The sequence below is a fragment of the Oryctolagus cuniculus genome, chromosome 2, assembly GCF_964237555.1.
Source record: "Oryctolagus cuniculus chromosome 2, mOryCun1.1, whole genome shotgun sequence".
Classification (NCBI taxonomy): domain Eukaryota; kingdom Metazoa; phylum Chordata; class Mammalia; order Lagomorpha; family Leporidae; genus Oryctolagus; species Oryctolagus cuniculus.
In genome coordinates, this window is record NC_091433.1 from 81,507,529 (window position 1) to 81,528,568 (window position 21,040).

General features: G+C 39.3%; 1 long non-coding RNA gene across 4 annotated transcripts in view; it reads right to left on the reverse strand.

Moving 5' to 3' along the window:
* LOC127490277 (uncharacterized) overlaps window positions 1-21,040 on the reverse strand; it is a 122,381-nt gene that overhangs the window by 51,176 nt on the left and 50,165 nt on the right. For 3 of the 4 annotated variants that reach the window (XR_011386349.1, XR_011386350.1, XR_011386348.1), the window contains exons 2-4: window positions 2,701-2,835; window positions 1,313-1,448; window positions 104-197 (exon numbers count right to left, since the gene is read on the reverse strand). This is a non-coding gene — a long non-coding RNA (uncharacterized lncRNA). The remainder of the gene's footprint in view (window positions 1-103; window positions 198-1,312; window positions 1,449-2,700; window positions 2,836-21,040) is intronic. The other variant, XR_011386351.1, reaches the window with a different exon arrangement.

Genomic DNA, 21,040 nt, shown 5'->3' on the forward strand with positions numbered 1-21,040 from the left:
TAGCAAACGGGTATCCTTTACACCATTGAAAAGTTGAAGAATTCTAATCATTGTAAGTTGGGGACTGTCTGTATTTCAGTCAGAAGGTTAAGGCCACTCTTACCTTCAAGAGAATGACCAGTGATGCTGGTGAGCAGAAGAGACACATTTTTCTGTTTTATTCAGTCTTTGAAAAACTATGTTCTTTGCTTTGTTCCCTGTAAATAAAAAGGAAAGAATGAGAATGTGGACAAGGCTTTCATTTGCATACAGAATAGCAAAAATTTAAGCAACTATTACAATCATGTATTTTTACTTCAGCCGACATTTTTTCTTGCAGTTGAATTTGGTGAATTTTACTGTATAAAAATTATACCTCAATAAAATTGAGTTTAGGGGCCGGCGCCATGGCTCACTTGGTTAATCCTCTGCCTGCAGCGCCGGCATCCCATATGAGCACCGGATTCTAGTCCCATTTGCTCCTCTTCCAGTCCAGCTCTCTGCTGTGGCCTGGGAAAGCAGTGGAGGATGGCTCAAGTCCTTGGGCCCACACTCACATGGGGGACCAGGAAGAAGCACTCACATGGGGGACCAGGAAGAAGCACCTGGCTCCTGGCTTCGGATTGGCATAGTTCCAGCCATAGCGGCCATTTGGGGAGTGAACCAACAGAAGGAAGACCTTTCTCTCTCTCTCTCACTGTCTAACTCTATCTGTCAAAGAAAAAAAAAAAAAGTTGCATTTAGAAAGTGTTAAAGGTTAATACATACCAAAAGGTAACCATTTTACAAATCCTTAAGGTGTATGTATCAAACATAAATGGTACTAATATCACAAAAAAATGAGATAATTAGATACTTTATGCCTTCTGATGAAAGAATGTACAACTAACTAGAGAGAGAGACTTGCATCTGATGAAGCATCTAGATCCAGCAACTAATTTCCAAGTAATACAGCAATGAGAAGATACATTGAATTAAGCCAGACTGTAAGAATCTTTCTAGAAGAAATAGCCTTCATCGGGTAAGGAAAACATAAAGCAAGATGAAGGGAAACCTACAAGTCAAAAGAGACTTAAGCACGTGGCATATTGAAAAGAGATTATTAACTCCTCATCTTCTTGGTCATCATGGTTTTGCCTGAATAACTTTACTGTGTCCTTCTATCTTGGGAGTGGTTACCTGCTCCACATATTGACACTGGCCTCAAGCACACCTATTTATCTCTGCTAACATCTTACATCAGTATGGTATATTTTTAATTGATTCGTTAACCCACTTTATACATTATAATTAACGGAAGTCCATAACTAACTCAGATTTCCTTAGTTTTTACCTGCTATCCTTTTTCTGTTCCAAGATTCCAGCCAGGAACTGAACAGCTAAGTTAATGGATGGCAGATGGTAGAAACCAAGTTCATTACTGCTGGGTAAAGCAGCAGAAGATGGCCCAAGTGCTTGGGCTCCTGCACCTGCATGGAAGACATGGAAGAATTTGAGGAGTGGAAGATTCTCTCTCTCTCTCTCTCTCTCTGCCTCTGCCTCTGCCTCTGCCTCTCTCTAACTCTGCCTTTCAAATAAATAAAATACATCTTTTACCTCTCTGTAACTCTGCCTTTTTTAAAGATTTACTAAAGAATATTTTAAGATTTTTTTTAAGAAGAAGCTAGGAGCTTCTTCCTGGTCTCCCACATGGGTGCAGGGACCCAAGGACCTGGGTTGTCTTCCTCTGCTTTCCCAGGTGCATTAGCAGGGAGCTGGATCAGAGCAGGGGGAACTTGAACTGGTGCCCATATGGAATGCTGGCATTGCAAATGGTGACTTAGTCCATTAAACCACAATGCAGGCCCCACAAGATACATTTTTAATCTAAGATCACCCTATTACACTATGCCACTTCATGTGCACTATTGTTGCCCCATTCTCCCCTCCTGTCTCTTGTGACACTGATGTCATTCGTTTCACCTATTTGCCATGATTACTCAATATATTGCTCCCATTATCAATTTAAAGTCCAATATTAGTTCAAGTTCAAATAAGAAAATTAAATACTTTGTTTTACCTTAATCCCCTCTTTCTGTTGATGGACCCATCTTTATGACACATATAATTTTCTTTTTGCCCAAAGAACTTCTTTTAGCATTTCTTACAGGATATGTCTGCTGGTGATGAATTGCTTCAAATTTTGATTACCTGTCAGTTTTGAAGTATAATTTGCTGCAAGAGAATTCTGGGTCAATGTTTTTTTTTCTTTCAGCACTTTAAATATTTTGGTCTTGCTTGCATAGTTCTTAGTAAGCCTACTATAATTCTTATCTTTATTCTGCTATAGGTAATTCCCTACCCCACACCTCCAGTTTCATTCAAATTTTTCTTTGTCTTTGGTTTTCTGCAGTTTGAATATGATATGCTCAGGTGTGGTCTCGGAAGGAGGGGCTTTTGTATAAGGGTGAAATAGATGGAGCTTAGCCTCTCTGTCTATTTGATTCTCTTTCTTTCATTCTCTCCTACAGGTTTTGATCCCAAGGATACTTAATAATCATGCTGTATGCTAATTTTATTCTCAGAATATGATTTCCAGGGAACCCGGTCTGCATCATGTCCTGAGAAATACACAAGACCTTGGATTTCAAGGTTGATGCTATGATGGATGAGATTTTGGGGGAGGACTTGTGACAGGGGATTGTATTTCAGCATGCCTCTGGGGTTATAAATAATCCTGACCATGAATGTAGGCTATGGTGGATTGTCAAGATGGCCCCAGTTCTTCACCGATCCTGGTCTTCATGCCCTTTGGCAGGTTACATTGCAGTGGTCTTCCATTTTGGTACTCCACTTGATCATGTGACTTGCTTTATCCTAAGAGGAAACAGAAGTGACAGTGTGCTGATATGAGTTAAAGCCTCAGAATGTCTTGCATATTTCCTTTTGTGTCTGTACTTTAGACTTCTAGGAACTGAGAAACATGTGGAGCACACCTAAGTGAAGTCATCAAATCATTCAAGCTGAAACCAGCAAAAATTAGATGGAAGCCAGCGGATGGAGACAACTGAGCAAGATCTGTCAAAATCAGCAGATGCACCAGCTGACCCCTCCAGACCCATGTATTTTTTATTTTATCCACTGTAGTGGGTTTAATGGTTGGTTGTTACGCAGCATCATTATAGCAATAGACAACTGATAGAAAAGGAGACAAAACTATGATGTATGTATATGCACTCATGGATCATAAAGGTATTCAGGTGAGTTCTTAAAAATAGAATACTGACAAAATCTGAGGAAAAGAGGGTTGTGTTTGGAAGAGGACGTATGGGGAGCTGCTCAAGTGGCTGAAAAATTTCTATTTCTTGATCTGATTGTTACTTCTAATTCATTAAGCCACATATTTTGTATTATAAGTTGCACATAATAGTTTTATATGTTTATATGATACTAAGTGACATTACACTTTATGAATATAATGGGAAATAATGAAATCAAGATAATATATATCCATCACCTCAAATACCACTTTTCATAGTGATCAGATTTGAAATGTACTCTTAATTTTGAAATGTACTATATGATGTTTGCTATACTTGTCTAAATGAAGTTTTGTACCTTTGAATTAAAAAAAAAATTCTGTTTATTTGAGATGGGGAGGAGAGACAGAGAGAGATTGATTGATTTTCTATTTACTGTTTTCCCTGTCCAAAGGCCTGCAGTGGCCAGAGCTGAGCCAAGCTTAAGCCAAGAGCTAGGAACCCCATCTAGGTCTCTCACATGGGTGGCAAGGACCCAAATACTGTGATATCACCTGCTGCCTCCCAAGGTATACATTGGTAGGAAGCTGGAATCCGGAGTGGAGCTGGGACTTGAATCCAAGCACTCTGATATGGGATGCCAATACCCCAAACAACATCTTAACCCTAAGCTAAATGCCTAACCCTGCTTTGTGCCTTGTGATCTTTCCATTCTCTCGACTCTAATTTCTGTACCCACCATTTTACTCTGTTTCTATGAGTTTTTTTTTTTTAGAGTTTCCATGGTAAGTGAGAAAATATGGTATTTGTCTTTCAGTGATTTGTGTATTTTGCTTTGCATGTTGTACAAGTCTATCCATTGTTGCAAATGCCAATTTTTTCTTTTTTTTAAGGCTTACTAGTATTCCATTTGGGCATATATACACTGCATTTTTAAAATCCATTTGTTTGATAGAAACTTGCTGATTCCATAACTGGGTTATTATGAATAGTACTGCAACAGAATATGAGAGTGTATACATTTCTTTGACAAACTAATTTAAAATATTTTGAGTAACTACCCAGAAGTGGAATTTCTCATCATGAGATAATTCTATTTTTAGCTTATTGAGCAACTTTCATACCATTCTTGGTAATAATTTGCATTGCCACCAACAGTGTACACGGTTCCCCTTATCTCCACATTCTCTTCAATGCTTATCATTTGTCTTTAAAATAAAACTTACTACTGATAATAGTCATTCTAAAGGGTAACAGGTAGTATCTCATTGTAGTTTTAATTTGCATTTCTCTAAACATTAGTAATGTTGAACATTTTTTCATACTCAGGTTCAATATCCACTCTTCAAATTTAATAGGACCAGGACTATTTCAAATTTTAGAGATTTCAGATTTTGGAATGTTTACCAAGACTTTACTAGTTGATCATTCCTAACCTGAAAATTCAAAGTCTAAAATGCTCCAAAATAAAAAACATTCTGAGCATTGTTGGTGTCAATGTTCAGAATATTTTGAATTCTGCAACATTTTGCATTTTGAATATCTGAATTAGGGATATTCAACCTGTATTTTTTGTCCATTTATGTGTCATCCTTTGGGAATGAATATTTCTGTTTCCTTCTCTGCTTTTTTTTTAAGATTTATTTATTTAGCTTGAGCATGTCCCGAATTGCACATCTCTTCCCTCTCTTATTCCCACTCTTATATTTAACAGCGATCACTTTTCAGTTAAGTTTCAGCACTTAAGAATAATTGTGTATTGATTACAGTATTCAACCAAAAGTATTAAGTAGAATAAACAAAAAAAATACTAAGAGGGATAACATATTAAGTTGTTCATCAACAGTCAGGGCGAGGGCTGATCAAGTCACCATTTTTCATAGTGTTCATTTCACTTTAACAGGTTTCCTTTTTGGTGCTCAGTTAGTTGTCACCGATCAGGGAGAACATGTGATATTTGTCCCTTTGGGATTGGCTTATTTCACTCAGCATAACTTAACCTCAAACGGTAGAGTTAGAAACATACCAGGGGATTCCAATTCAATCCCATCAAGGTGGCATGTACCAATGCCATCTCACTAGTCCCAGTGATCAATTTCTGTTCACAATTGATCATAATGATAGGACTAAGAACCAAAGGGATCACATAAACAAGAATAGTGTCTGCTAATACTAGCTGATAGAATGAAAAAGGGAGAGAACGATCCAACATGGGAAGTGAGATACACAGCAGACCCATAGAATGGCAGATGTCCTAAACAGCACTCTGGCCTCAGAATCAGCCCTTAAGGCATGCAGATCTGGCTGAAAAGCCCATGAGAGTATTTCAGGCATGGAAAGCCAAGACACTCTGGGGAAAAAAAAAAAAAACCCAAAAGCTAAATGAAAGATCTCCACGAGTGAGATCCCAGTGGAAAGAACAGGTCATCAAAGAAGGAGGTACCTTTCTCTGAAGGGAGGAGAGAACTTCCACTTTGACCATGGCCTTGTCTGAATATGATCAGAGTCGGTGAACTCAGTGGGCTTCCATAGCCTTGGCAGCTCATGACAAGAGCCTGGGGTGATTACTGAGGCCATAAACAAGAGTGTCAATTTGTTAAGTTAACAACAGGAGTCACTCATGTAGGATCTCTGTCCTTAGTGTGTTGTACATTGAGATTTAATGCTATAACTAGTACTCAAACAGTATTTTTCACTTTGTTTCTGTGTGGGAGCAAACTGTTGAAATCTTTACTTAATGTATGCTAAACTGATCTTCTGTATATAAAGAGAATCGAAAATGAATCTTGATGTGAATGGAAGGGGAGAGGGAGTGGGAAAGGGGAGGGTTGCGGGTGGGAGGGACGTTATGGGGGGGAAGCCATTGTAGTCCATAAGCTGTACTTTGGAAATTTATATTCATTAAATAAAAGTTAAAAAAAAACTTTTAAAGAAAAAAAAAGATTTATTTATTTATTTGACAGCTATAGTTACAGACAGTGAGAGGGAGAGACAGAGAGACAGGTCTTCCATCCATTGGTTCACTCCCCAAATGGCTGCAACAGCCGGAGCTGTGCCGATTTGAAGCCAGGAGCCAGGTGCTTCATCCAGGTCTCCCATGTGGGTGCAGGGGCCCAAGGACTTGGGCCATCTTCTGCTGCTATCCCAGGCACATTAGCAGGGAGCTGAATTGGAAGAGGAGCAGCCGGGATACAAACCGGCGCCCATATGGGATGCCGGTGCTGCAGGCGGGGGATTAACCTACTGTACCATGGCGCCAGCCCCTCCTTAACTGTTTTTAAATTGGATTTTATTTCATTGTAGAATGATCTGTGTTCCTTTTATTTTTGTATATTAACCCATCATCCGAGGTATGGCTTGCTTGCAAGTATTTTTTCCAATCAATCAGTTGTGTTTTTATTCTTAATTGTTTTCTTTGTTGTGCAAAAGGTTTTTTTTCTGATATAATCCCAGTTTTCTATTTTTGCCTTTGTTGCCTTTGTTTTTGAAGTCAAATCTATAAAAACCATGGCCAAAACCAATGCCATATTGCCCCCCCCACTATGTGTTTTCTTCTAGTGTTTTATATTTTCAGGTTTTATGCTTGAGTCTTCCACACATTTTGAGTCACTTTTTGTTTATAGTATGAGAAGAGGTTTCAATTTCACTCATCTACACAGGGATTTCTACTTTTCCCAACACCACTATCAAAGAGACTTTGCCTCACTGGTGCCTTTGTAATAAATCAACTGGAAATACATGTGTTGATTCATTTCTGAGATCTGTAGTCTGTTGCATTGATTGATGTATCTACTCTTATGACAGCATCATGCTGTTTTATTTACTATCACTTTGTAGTATAAAGTCAGGATGTGAGGTACATCTCCTCTCTCTCTCTCTCCCCTCATATTTATATATGTATAAAGCTTCTGATGGCCTTGACTATTCCAGACTTTTATGTTTCCACACAAATTTCTGGGGTTTCTTTATATTTCTATATAAACAGATACTTAACAATATTAATTCTTCCAATGTATGAACATGGATTATCTTTATTTATATCTTCTTCAATTTCTTGTATTAACATTTCAGTATACAGAACTTTCACTTCCTTGGTTAAATTTATTCCTAAGTATAGGGATAAATAAATCTTTTTGTAGCTAATATTAAATGCCATTGTTTCTTTGATTTATTTTTGAGAAAGTTCACTTTAAGAAGCTACACACTTACAAATGGTTAATAATTCATAAATGGGTAATTAATTGTGGAGAGACAGAACCACACACACATACACACAGAGAGAGAGAGAGAGAGAGAGAGAGAGAATGTGTATTTCCATGTACTATTTCACTCTTCAAATGGCTGCAATGGCTGGGGCTGGGCCAAGTCAAAGCTGAAAGCTGGAATTCAATCCAGGTCTCCTATGTGGATGACAGGACAAACTGCTTGAACCATCACTATTGCTCCCCAGGGCCTCTGTTAGCAAGAAACTGAAATCAGGAGTCAGAGACTGATATGAAACCCAGGAAGCTGGATATGGAATTCAGGTATTCTAACTAAGCTAAAACTGCTAGACCAAGTGGCTTCCCTTATAAAGTTTTTCAATGTGGACCTTCTATACTATTTTCATTTTACAATGAAAAACGTTAAGGTGATTTTTAAAATTACGTAATTCAGGGGCTGGTGCTATGGCGTAGCAGGTAAGGCTGCGAATTGCAGTGCTAGCGTTCCACATGGGCGCAGGTTCAAGTCCTGGCTGCTCCACTTCCAATCCAGCTCTCTGCTATGGCCTGGGAAAGCCGTAGAAGGTGGCCCAAGTTCTTGGGCCCCTGTACCCACGTGGGAGACCCAGCGTAAGCTCCAGGCTCCTGGCTTTGGATTGGCGCATCTCTAGCCATTGTGGCCATCTGGGGAGTGAGCCAGCAGATTGAAGGCCTTTCTCTCTCTCTCTCTCTCTCTCTGCCTTTCTGTAACTGCCTTTCAAATAAATAAATGAAGCTCTTTAAAAAAATTACGTAATTCAAAACCTTAACTTTATGACAAGAGAAGTAGATAGCTTAGAGACATGAAGAGGAATGCATAGCTATTTAGCAAAAGAGCTAGGACTAGCCACTAGACAGCAGCACCCAATAAATGAGAAAAGTGGGAAGTGATATTTTCAAAAACAAGAACACAGAAATAGTGAGCTATGGAGAGTTGCACACAAAAGGTACTAAGGTGTTCAATCGGGAAGATATGGTATCACTTCCCTTGGACTTAAAAAAAATACTTCTGAAATAGTCAAAAGATATCCCATTAAGTGACGAGTTTTTATTAGAAAATGCTGTTTGGGCATAGTAATTCTGTAATGTCTCCAATGTAAGTGCTTCCTCTATGTACTGACCAGGTGAGTTGCTAAGGCCCACTTTTGCAGTCTATTGATAAATTTGCACTTTATTGTCCCTCCTCTTTCTTTCAGCCTCTCATGATGTCTTCAGTGACCTTTTATTTGTAAACACTTGGCTCGCACCAGAAAAGTCCTTATGGTAAGCAGTAGGTTCTACGAGAACCTGCGTACTGTATTTTCTAAGCACAGTGTACACTTTGCAGTTACTATTACCAGTGGTGTTCGCAAGTCTGTCTAGTGAACCTCTTAAATGCGTCTTACTGATAATATGAGAAGTTACTTCACAGAATCAGAAAGCCTGCATTCTTTAAAATTCCTCTCTGGGACAAATATTGTATGTGAATGATCCCTGCCCTTCATTTCCCTTCCAGATACTTTATACTTTGTTAGTATGGGCTTGAATGTTGATCAAGCAGTGGTGTCCAGTGAAACTGTTAGTCTTCTTAGGGACGGCCTCACATACTAAGTCAGATGGTTCTGCTGCTATTTTCACAAGTTACTCTTGCCTGAGCTTAACCAGAAACACATACGGACTCTTAAACCCTGCCAGCCCATTCCAAATACCCTTCCTTGAAATCAGGAAAACTACTATCTCCTGAAAAAGGTGAAATGACTTGCCAAAACTTTCTAGGGGTCCAATTAGACCTGGAAAGAAGCTTTTTCATGGTATTGTCAGTCCTCTCAGCTGGCTGTCATTTCCCTTGAGAGACAAGGTTAGTTGGAACTTGATGATTTTCATTTAACATGGGGTCCTACTAAAAACAGCTCAGCCTCCAAAACTTCCCTTAGGGGAGGCTTAGGAGAGGGAATGGCTGGGCAAAACACCAAGGAAATGGCTGAGGTCCTTGTTTTGCATTTGCACAGCAAGATAAGAATTTTCCTTAGATTTGCAGAGATGGGGAGTAGTGAAAGATCTCTGCCAAATCCTCTCGACTGCCCCACTCATTAAGATAATTAGCCACCCTTGCAACCCATTTTAGAACATGCTGGCATCCTTTTTTAACATCTCAGAGTGATCGTACAGACTATATGTAGAGATTTTTTAAAAATTCTGTTTTTAGCCAGTTTGCATCAAGTACTTTAAAGACAGAACATCAGAGATAATGTTAGGTATATTTACCTTATTATCTCCACAGTTATATGTTTTGCAACACTGTTTTATGTACCTCATCCTGGTAGTGCAGAATGAGAATACGGCTCTTAAGTAGGCAGTTTTAGGGAAGAAAAATATCGAGATTCTGCTCCTTGGGGAGAAGCTGATAATAACACCAAGGTATTGAAGAATCCCAAACAACTTCCATGTACACCTGTTTTAAATTAACATCTCTCTCCAATCTGTGGATAAGATAGAAATTCAATGTGTATTCTCTGTGAAGCACATAAAAGAACAACTCTTCAATTTAAAGGATCTAATAGCTTTAGAGCCCCTTGAGACCCTAGATTAATGGAGGTTACTCAGAGAATTGCAGAACATAGGAAATCCAGCTCGTGAATGTGCAACACTTGGATCCAAAAGCTAAAATGCTATCTCAGGAGGAAAGCACACAAAGAGAAATATTCACAGATGTAATAAAATACTGATGATGTAAGTTTTTCCTGTTGTGTTTTTGGCTTCACAGATACGGTGATGGTTTATATTTCAGTATATCAACTATTTCGACTTCAAGTGTAGAATTTGGAGGAACCTATGTTAATTATCACTGTTTAATATTTTCCATATTCCCACGTGACCCTGCTACCTATAATCATCAAAATACTAGCTGGCTTCTGCCTGTGGAAGGTCATCCCTGAAAGTAGTTATTTTCCGTTTTAGCATTTAAATGACACATTTTATGCAAAAACTTGGGATTAAAACACTAACAAAGCAATCACTGTGATTTTATAAGGCAAACCAGTTCACATCCTCTTAGAGGATCAGAATTCCTTGTGCAGCCTCAACATAGAGGAAGAGGGATCTGAGGAGCAAGAGAGAGGATGAGGTGCCCAGCATCACCCAGCAGGAAGAGGAGGGGCTTCAGAAGGGCCTAGTGATCCTCGGAGAAAGTTGAATTCTCTCTGGGCCTCCCTCCCATCAAACCCATTTCTTGTAACTTCACTGATGGGCCTGGGAGTACCTTAGATGAAAGTGTGCTTGTTGCAAATATCCTTTAATTTTCATCAACGTTTCTGAGCAAACACAAGATTTTGGAAACAAAATGGTGGGTGATTGTTTTGAGCTACTTAAATAATTTTTAGGAAGTATTAATTTGCATACAAATACTGAGTTGAGTGTTCACTCAATTTGATCCATGTCTGAAAGCTAAACTTCTTTACTTTTAATCATGGCAGATCCCCAACACCTCTTATGTGCTATTGCTTTGTAACTGAACATCCTGGAAGTTGGTGGCAGGGGGAGGTGGCTGCTTGTTTTTGAATAGTACATATTTTCAAATTGTATACACTAACAAAAGTTTACAGAACTCAGAATTTCATATAGCATTTCTATAGTGCCTAGTAGGGACCTTTAAAGGCAATTTTCATGTATAATCATCTTTGGGGCAAAAAAGAGGAAGGGGGGATAGGGAGAGGGAGAGAGAGAGAAAGAGAAACAAATTTAAACTTAAAGAAATGAAAGACATGTTCTCAGAATGAAGAGTAATTTCCTAAATTGGTGAAATTCAGCATGATGACAACCCCTGTTTTCTTCTTCTTTTTTTTTTTCTCACATTTTGCAAATGAACACTGTCTTTGTCATGAGCTGGTGTTGGCCTGAGGACCAGAGTCTGGGGCTGTTGTCTATGACTCGGACTTCAGGTGGCACAGCAGGGCTTTCTCACAGTAGCTTTGGTGACCCGTGGTGAGAGTCATAGGTGATTTCTTAAAGATAAGCAAGCTGCAAAGACCCGGAAACAGCCTTTCTAGTCAGCGAACATCAGAACAACAGAGGGAATGAATGCGTTTTTGAGGAGAAAAGTAAAGTACTAGGGTTCTGTGAAAGCAGCATCGGAGGTGAGCAAATTTTAAGCTGAAATGAGACTTTTAAAAGGAAAACAAATCAATTCAATTGCTTAATTAGAAGCAACACTTATCACTTCCAAGAAAAGGGACTAAGTTTTAAAAATAAATGATTCAACTTGTGATAAGCCCCCAAAGCTTTATACTAATTATGATCTATTTCTAAAGCTTGTGTTTGCAAGCACCGTTCACCTTGATGGTTTGCTCCGTATGCGCTGTTTGGATCATGGGAGCTCTACAATATGCCCATTTTAGCTTCTTGAAACAAGATGTCGTTGTCAGGTGCAGGAACACCGATATGAAAGCAGAATTTGTGTGCTTTCTTGGTACCCACAGATCATAATTGGGGGCCATGAGAAATGTGCAGCTGCTCTCTCTTTGTACCAGGAGCAAATGTTTTTCTGTGTTACAAGTCTGTGTGCTTATACCTTCTTAGCTTGCTTCTTTCAGAATAATTTCCCCAGAGTCAAATCTCAGCCAAACGCAGCCTTGCAGACTGAGGCGGGCATAAACGCTAGCTCGAAGCTTTTTCTGGAGTTGTAAAAGGTTGACGGGTACTTTATTGGTTGGCTCAAGTATGAAATTATGAAGGTTTTCATATCAGAACAGCTGCACCAAACTTCCCATCCAAAGCACCTCCCAATTTATTCAAAATCAGGGGGATAACTGGAAAAGCAGCTTCATAAGGTTCTAGTTTTCTATAAGAAAATGAAGGTGTCTAAATGCAAATCATATTATTAATTGTTGACTATTCTTTTTTATTTTCTTATAGGAGCAGATGTGCATTTTTTCACGCCCTGTCTGGCTGTTTATGTTTGGTATCTCCATCTTTTTAAAACTGCAGTTTTAAAAGGTTCTTTTACCCCAGTAAGAACAAACTCTTCTTTTACTTACTGTATTAGACGTGACATGGGAACCCTCACTGTATGCGCAGTTGGGTGAATCCACAGCAAGACAAAATGGATTTTCATGGGTAGAATTTGCATAGTTGAAAATATCACATTTTTTCCTCCAAGATAAACATTACTATGATTGTTGCTCTACTGTTATGAAAAACAGTATCAGAAAAACAAAATGAAAAATCCATTCTGTCTCTTTACGAAATGGCAGAAACATCTGTCAGATTCCTTAAGAACTGTAGATGGCTTTTACAAGTTTTTTTTTTTTAATTTTTTAATCCAAGATGTAATTGCATTAAGTAATTTGATTTCTGGAAAAGTTGAATAATGAAAAAACACCTGCTGATTTTCTCTAGTAGAGTAGAAAAATATTTCCATTGTACACAAATTGCAGAAACTGAAAAGGAAAATAGTTACATAGAAAGATCATTGTGGCTAAGTAAATTTATGAATTTTCAAATTTCAAGCTTGTCATTATGTTTATATCAAAACATGCTACCCATTAGTTACAGGTAGATGACTATTCTGTCACATTTTTAATGTAACTTGATGATAAATGCTACCCTTCCCCTCTTGATCTGGGCATTCCATATCCATATGGGAGCCATGAACTCCAGTTGACTCTGCATTACCTGTGGAACTGGGTGAGGGCTAGCAGAGATAAATGCAATCCACAGATAATCTCAGGACATTTAAGCTTTCATCTCCCCTGTCTCCCCTGTCTCCCCTGCCTCCAAATTATTTCAGAGTCACTGAGATGCAGCAAAGTACTGAGTGTGGTTTTTTTTTTTTCCATTTCCTATTTTGAGTGATCACCTTAGCAGAAGTCTAGGAAAAATGGAATGGTCAGTGTGTAGGTACAAGGAAGCCGGCATTGAAGTTAGCTCATCATCTTCAATATACATCACTGTACTGGCCATGTTCTTTTTCTTGCAACCATTTTTTTTTTTTTTTGTCCCAACAAGTCTTAACCTACTTTCTGGTAAAACTGGCTTTGACCCCTTCTCCACGCCTAATAAGTGCTCAGAACCTGTCAAAATAAAGGGTCTGGCTGCTGCAGAAGCCAGTTTGCACAGAATAAGAGGGTTGGCACCTCTTGTCAATGGTTGATTAACCAAGTGTGGGGACAGCTGTCTTGTCCATCTAAAGTTCTAACCATTTTTGGACCCAAGAGGTTTTTTTTCACCCCATTCTGGGGTACAGCTGAGGGTGGCAGAAGCTTTCTTGTATCACTGTATCAGCCAAACAGAATGAAAACATGACCAAACACTGAAAATCTGCCATCCAGCCACACAATTGTTGTCAATAGACAGACCCTCATCTTTCTTCGGTGTTTTCTTGTGGCAAAATGATATTTGTTAATCTCTATGCAATGACCAGTTCTAATGACGAAAAGCACTCTATATGGGGGTAGCAGTAGCTGGTTGTTAAAAATGGACTCTGTTCAAAAATAATTCTCTTATACCACCTGATAAAAACCAATCTATTCATTGTTTTTTAAGAGTATCCTATATATAAGTATTATTTTTATTTCTTTTGAAAAGCAAGTGGCAGATTCAAATTAAGAATTCCTGTTTGCTTTTGTAAATAATTTATAAATTTTGTAAATTCTTTCTACATTCACCAAAAAGAATCATTCTAATCCCTCTGATAGAAACTTGGGCATCCCAGATATAAACCTTCAGTATATCAACACCAGGAGGTGCTGTAAGATAACATTATGGACACTTCTCCCCCAGGTTTACAGATTCTAGTTACTAAATTTCCTGACCAAACTGTTCGCTCTGAGAAGCCCTAGGTGTTCAGATGCTAGGGTCTGCAGGGTAGCAGACCAGTTTCCGAATCCAAAGGACTCTTTCAAGGTGGGTCAACAGCCTTGCCAAGATTTCAGGGACATTAATGAAGATTTGTAGACACTTCCTAATGACTACAAGCAGAGCTATTCAGGGGAAGATAGTAATTAAAGAACGTTGATACTGTTTTTGTGTGTGTGTAACACACTTGACAATGAAATAAGAAAGCCAGGTGAGACTGCACAATGAAATTCTGCTGGTTTGTATTACATTGTATGTGGGCGAGTATTTGCTCTTCCAAAGAGAACTTTATTTGTATTTTTTTTTCTAGTGAATCAATACCATTTTCTCCTGGAGGAAGCATTGTAATAACTATTTTTTTAAAATTAGCTTAATTGATTTTTACACAATTTATACAAGTTAGTTATTAAATTAGTCAATCTGAAATGCCATGCACAAATGTATATATTCCTTCAGTCACCTCCAAACTCATTGCTGTCATCCAAAAATTTTATTCATGACCCCTTTCACCTAGAGCTGTAGATCCACACTCTGGATGCTGCAACCACAAAGCTGTTATCTTTGAGTATAATTTTGTCTTTTCTAGAATTTCATATCAGCCTTTTGTGGCCAACTTTTAAAATTTATCATACTGTTTTTGAACTTTATCCATGAGACATTAGAAGTTTACTCCTCTTTAATACAAGGTGGAATCTATTAGACAGATGTATCATAATTTGGCTGATAATTTGACGCACACTTGAGTTCTTTCTAGTTTTGGGGGTATTATGAATTAAACAGCCATGAAGATCATATGCAAGGCTTTGTATGGACATGCAAGAGTACTTAGAAGAGTTTGTGGAAAATGGAATTAAAAGATAAGCTTAACTGCTCTACCAAATAGCTGCCTATATCAGAGTGTCTGTGATTCAGCCTTGTCTCCGCTTCTGCTCACAGCTTCCTGGTAAGGCATACCCCTGGAGGCAGCAGTGATGGCCCAAGTACCTGCGTCCCTGTCACACATCTTTCAGACTCAGGATGAGTTTCGGGTTCCCAGCTTCAGCCTGATCCAGCCTCAGCTGTTGTGGGCATCTGGGGATTGAACCACCATTGGAAGGTTTCTCTGTTTCTATTTCTGCCTTTCAAATAAAATAAATAAAAAATATTTTTTTAAAAAAAGAGACGAGTTTTTTTTTTTTGTTACCAAAAGAAAAATATGAAATTGGTGTATTGCAAGCTTTTCAAAAAGCTCATGGTAGGGAAAAAAAAAAAAGAAGACCTAAATGAAAGATCTCTGCAAGTGAGATCCCAATGAAAGGAACGGGGCCATCAAAGAAGGAGGTACCTTTCTCTGAAGGGAGGAGAGAACTTCCACTTTGACTATGACCCTGTCAGAATAAGATCGAAGTCGGCAAACTCAAAAGGCTTCCATAGCCTTGGAAACTCATGACTAGAGCCTAGGGAGATTACTGATGCCATAAACAAGAGTGTCAAATTGTTAAGTCAACAACAGGAGTCACTGTGTACTTACTTCTCATGTGGGATCTGTCCTTAATGTGTTGTCCAATGTGAAGTAATGCTATAACTAGTATTCAAACAGTATTTTACACTTTGTGTTTCTTTGTGGATGCAAACTGATGAAATCTTTACTTAATATATACTAAATCGATCTTCTGTATATAAAGAAAATTGAAAATGAATCTTGATGTGAATGGAATGGGAGAGGGAGCGGGAGATAGGAGGGGTGCGAGTGGGAGGGAAATTAATGGGGGGGGGAGCCATTGTAATCCATAAACTGTATTTTGGAAATTTATATTTACTAAATAAAAAAAAGAAAGAAAAAAATAAATTTCGTATATTTATGGAAAAAAAAAAAAAGCTCATGGCAGGGTCAGTGCCATGGCTCACTTGGTTAATCCTCCGCCTGCGGAGCCGGCATCCCATATGGGTGCCAGATTCTCGTCCCAGTTGCTCCTCTTCCACTCCAGCTCACTGCTGTGGCCTGAGTGCTTGGGCCCCTGCACCCGCATGGGAGACCAGGAAGAAGCACCTGGCTCCTGGCTTCAGATTGGTGTAGCTCCAGCCGTGGAGCCATTTGTGGGGTGAACCAATGGAAGGAAGACCTTTCTCTCTGTCTCTCTCTCTCTGTCTAACTATCTGTCAAATTAAAAAAAAAAAAAAAGCTCATGGCAAAGTGTATTATGAAAAAACTATGCATGGATTTCAATTTTTTTTTGCATAAGAATAAACTTCCTTAATTTCAATTTTCCATTAATTCTTTGAGGTAACCTCAGATTATTTTATTTTTTTAATAAACATTTTTAAAAGATTTTATTTATTTATTTGAGAGGTAGAGTTACAGACAGTGCGAGAGAGAGAGAGAAAGGTCTTCCTTCGGTGGGGTTCACTCCCCAAATGGCTGACCAGATCTGTGCTGATCCAAAGCCGGGAGCTAGGAGCTTCTTCCAGATCTCCCACATGGGTGCAGGGGCCCAAGCACTTGGGCCATTTTCTACTGCTTTCCCAAGCCTCAGCAGAGAGCTGGATTGGAACTGGAGCAGACCAGACTAGAACCGGTGCCCTTATGGGATGCCAGTGCTGCAGGTGGAGGATTAACCTACTGCGCCAAAGTGCTGGCCTCAGATGATTTTCGTTTTCTCTTCGTTAAATACCCTGGAACAGAATAGCTAGATCATATAGTGGGTATATATTTAAGTATTGAATAAAATACTTTTATATCTTACAAAGTGATTGAACCATCTTACTAATGTACACTAATAGGATAAGAAAGTTTCAAATCCCTTATACTTCAACAATTGATATGGTCTTTTTTACTTTATTCATTCATAGCAACTTTAATTTGCATTTTCATTATAACTAATGATATACTTAGCATCTTTTCAAGTATTGATTTTCTTTCTTTTTTTTTTAAGATTTATTTATTTATTTGAAAGTCAGATTTACACAGAGAGAGGAGAGGCAGAGAGAGGGAGGTCTTCGATATGATGGTTCACTCCCCAATTGACTGTTAGGAGCCAGGAGCTTCTTCTGGGTCTCCCATGTGGGTGCGGGGGCCCAAGGGCCTGGGCCATCCTCCACTGCTTTCTCAGGCCATAGCAGAGAGCTGGATCAGAAGTGGAGCAGCCAGGACTCGAACCTGCGCCCATATGGGATGCTGGCACTTCAGGCCAGAGCTTTAACCTGCTGTGCCGCAGCACCGACCCCTCAAGTATTGATTTTCCGTAAGTCTTCTTTGGAGAAATTTTCTTTCAAATACTTCACAACCTTGTACCTGGGTTGTACTTTCTAATTAATGAATTGTCTATATTATTTTCTCTAAAATACCCTGTATTATATTAATATAGACTCTCCAAATTTTCTTTGGTTATTGTTAGAATAGTATATCTTTTTCCAATTTTTTACTTTTATTTTTTTAAATGTATTTATTCATTTGAGAGTCAGAGTTACACAGAGAGAGGAGAGGCAGAGAGAGAGAGAGAGGTCTTCCATCTGATGGTTCACTCCCCAGTTGACTGCAATGGTTGGAGCTGCAGCGATCTTAAGCCAGGAGCCAGGAGCTTCTTCTGGGTCTCCCACGCAGGTGCAGGGGCCCAAGGACTTGGGCCATCTTCTACTGCTTTCCCAGCCCATAGCACAGAGCTGGATCAGACGTGGAGCAGTCGGGTCTTTAACCAGCGTCCATATGGGATGCCAGTGCTTCAGGCCAGGGCATTAATCTGCTGAGCCACAGCACAGGCCCCTCCAATCTTTTACTTTAAATGTGTGTGTGTGTTTATTTAAAATGTGTTTCTTGTGGGTGGCAGATAGTTTATGAATTTTTTTTAATTTGATAGCTATTGTAGCCTTTTAAAAGATTATTCACAATAACTGCACATAATTTGGGGTGAGAGGAGAGGAGAGGAGAGGAGAGGAGAGGAGAGGAGAGGAGAGGAGAGGAGAGGAGAGGAGAGAGGAGAGAGATAAGAGAGAAGAGAGAAGACAAGAGGAGAAGAGGAGAAGAGGAGACGAGGAGACGAGAAGAAGAGAGAGAAATATTCCATCCAATGATTTATTTTCCAAATGGCCGCAACAGCTGGGGCTGGATGAGGCAGAAGCCAGGAGCCTGGAACTTCATATGGGTCCTTCATGCATCCCACGGATTTTGGTATTTTTTTTTCATCTTCATTTAAGAATTCTTTCTTGTTTCCTTTTTAATTTCTTCAATGATGCACTGGTTATGCAGAAGCACATTGTTCAATGTCCATGTATTTATAAATTTTCTATTGTTGTTCTTGTTGATTGTTTTATTCCTCTGTGGTTTGAGGAGAAACTTGGTACTATTTTCATTTTTTAAAAATGTACTAAGACTTGATTTGTGGCCTAACATATGGTCTGTCCTAGAAAATGTTCCATCTGCTGATGAGAAGAATGTGTATTCTGTGGCTGTTGAGTGAAATGTTCTGTAATGTCTGTTAGGTCCATTTGCTCTATAGTGTGATTCAACTGTGATATATTTTATTGACTTTCTGTCTGTATGATCTGTCTATAGATGACACTGTGGTGTTGAAGTCCACAACTATTATTGTATTGAAGCCTTCTCTCCCTTTAGGTCTAATAATATTTGCTTTATATATTTTAAAAGTCTTATGTTGGGAATTGTTATATCTTTTTGCTGAATTGATACTTGTCAATGTATAATGTATTTGTATCTTTTTTGCAGCTTTTTTTTTTTTTTGACAGGCAGAGTGGACAGTGAGAGAGAGAGACAGAGAGGAAGGTCTTCCTTTGCCGTTGGTTCACCCTCCAATGGCCGCTGCGGCCGGTGCACCGCGCTGATCCGATGGCAGGAGCCAGGAGCCAGGTGCTTTTCCTGGTCTCCCATGGGGTGCAGGGCCCAAGCACTTGGGCCATCCTCCACTGCACTCCCTGGCCACAGCAGAGGGCTGGCCTGGAAGAGGGGCAACTGGGACAGAATCCGGCGCCCCGACTGGGACTAGAACCCAAACAATGGAATCTTGGTGAGCACAGCTTCTCATTTTTATTAGTAATAAGTTCTCTTTTTATTTAAAATGTTTTTATCTGCTGAGTATAGCTATCCCTGCTCATTTTTGGTTTCCATTTGTGTAGTATATCTTTTTTCAACTCTTCATTTCACATGTGAAATAAATTTGTAGTAGGCAGCTTGTAGTTGGGTCTTTTCTTTTAATCCATTTTGACTGGGGAATTTATTCCATTCACATTCAAGGTCAATACTGATACATAACTAACTCCTGTCATTTTGTTTACAGCTTACTGATTGCTTTATCTATGCCCTACTCCTTTCTCTCTTCTTATTTAGCTTTGTTTTGTTAGCCTTGTAGGTTGGGTTTTCTTTCTCTTTTTCTTTTCTTTTCTTTTTTATATTTGACAGGTAGTTATAGACAGTGAGAGAGAGAGAGACAGAGAGAGAGGTCTTCCTTCCGTTGGTTCACTCCCCAAATGGCCACTACGGCCGGTGCTGCACCGATCCAAAGCCAGGATCTAGGTGCTTCCTCCTGGTCTTCGTGCGGGTGCAGGGGCCCAAGCACTTGGGTCATCTTCTACTGCCTTCCTGGGCCACAGCAGAGAACTGGACTGGAAGAGGAGCAACTGGGACTAGAAACCGATGCCCATATGGGATGCTGGTGCTGCAGGAGGAGAATTAACCAAGTGAGCCACGGTGCCGGCTTCTCTCTTTTTCTTTAGTGTGTCTGCTTTGTTAGTGAATTTTGTACTGTTGTGTGTTTTCATGATGGTGACTGCTAATTTAGAACTCCTTTCAGGATTTCTTGTAGGGTTGGTATGCTGGTGATGAATTCCATGTTTTGATTTCTGGGAAAGACTTTATTTCTCCTTTACTTCTTTGTTTTTTAAAAAATTATTTATTTATTTATAAGAAAGGTAGAGTTACAGAGAGGCAGAAACAGAGAGAGAGAGAGTCTTCCATCCACTGGCTCACTCCCCAAATGGCCTCAACAGCTGGAGCTATGCTGACCTGAAGCCAGGAGCCACGACACTCTTCGAGGTCTCCCATGTGGGTGCCCAGGCCCAAAGACTTGGACCATGTTCCACTGCTTTCTCATGCCATAGCAGACAGCTGGATCAGAAGTGGAGCAGCTGAGACTCAAACCAGTGACCACATTGGATACCAGCTTCACAGGTGGCAGCTTTATCCACTATGCCATAGCACTGGCCCTTCTCTTTTCTGGTTTTCTGGATATAGTATTCTTTTTCCTTTTTTAAAGAATAAACAGTGCATTCTTTTATTTATTTATTTATTTTTTAACTTTTATTTAATAAATATGAATTTCCAAAGTACAGCTTTTGGATTACAGTGGCTCCTCCCCCCTCCATAGCTTCCCTCCCACCTGTAACATCCCTTCTCCTGCTTCCACTCCCATTCCATTCACATCAAGATTCATTTTCAATTATCTTTATGTACAGAAGATCAATTTAGTATATATTAAGTAAAGATTTCAACAGTTTGCACCCACACAGAAACACAAAGTATAAAGTACTGTTTGAGTACTAGTTATAGCATTAATTTAAATTGTACAACGCATTAAAGACAGAGATCCTACATGGGGAGTAAGTGCACAGTGACTCCTGTTGTTGATTAATAATTGACACTCTTGTTTATGGTGTCAGTAATCATCCTAGGCTCTTGACATGGGTTGCCAAGGCTATGGAAGCCTTTTGAGTTTGCCAACTCTGATCTTCTTCAGACAAGGTCATAGTCAAAGTGGAGGTTCT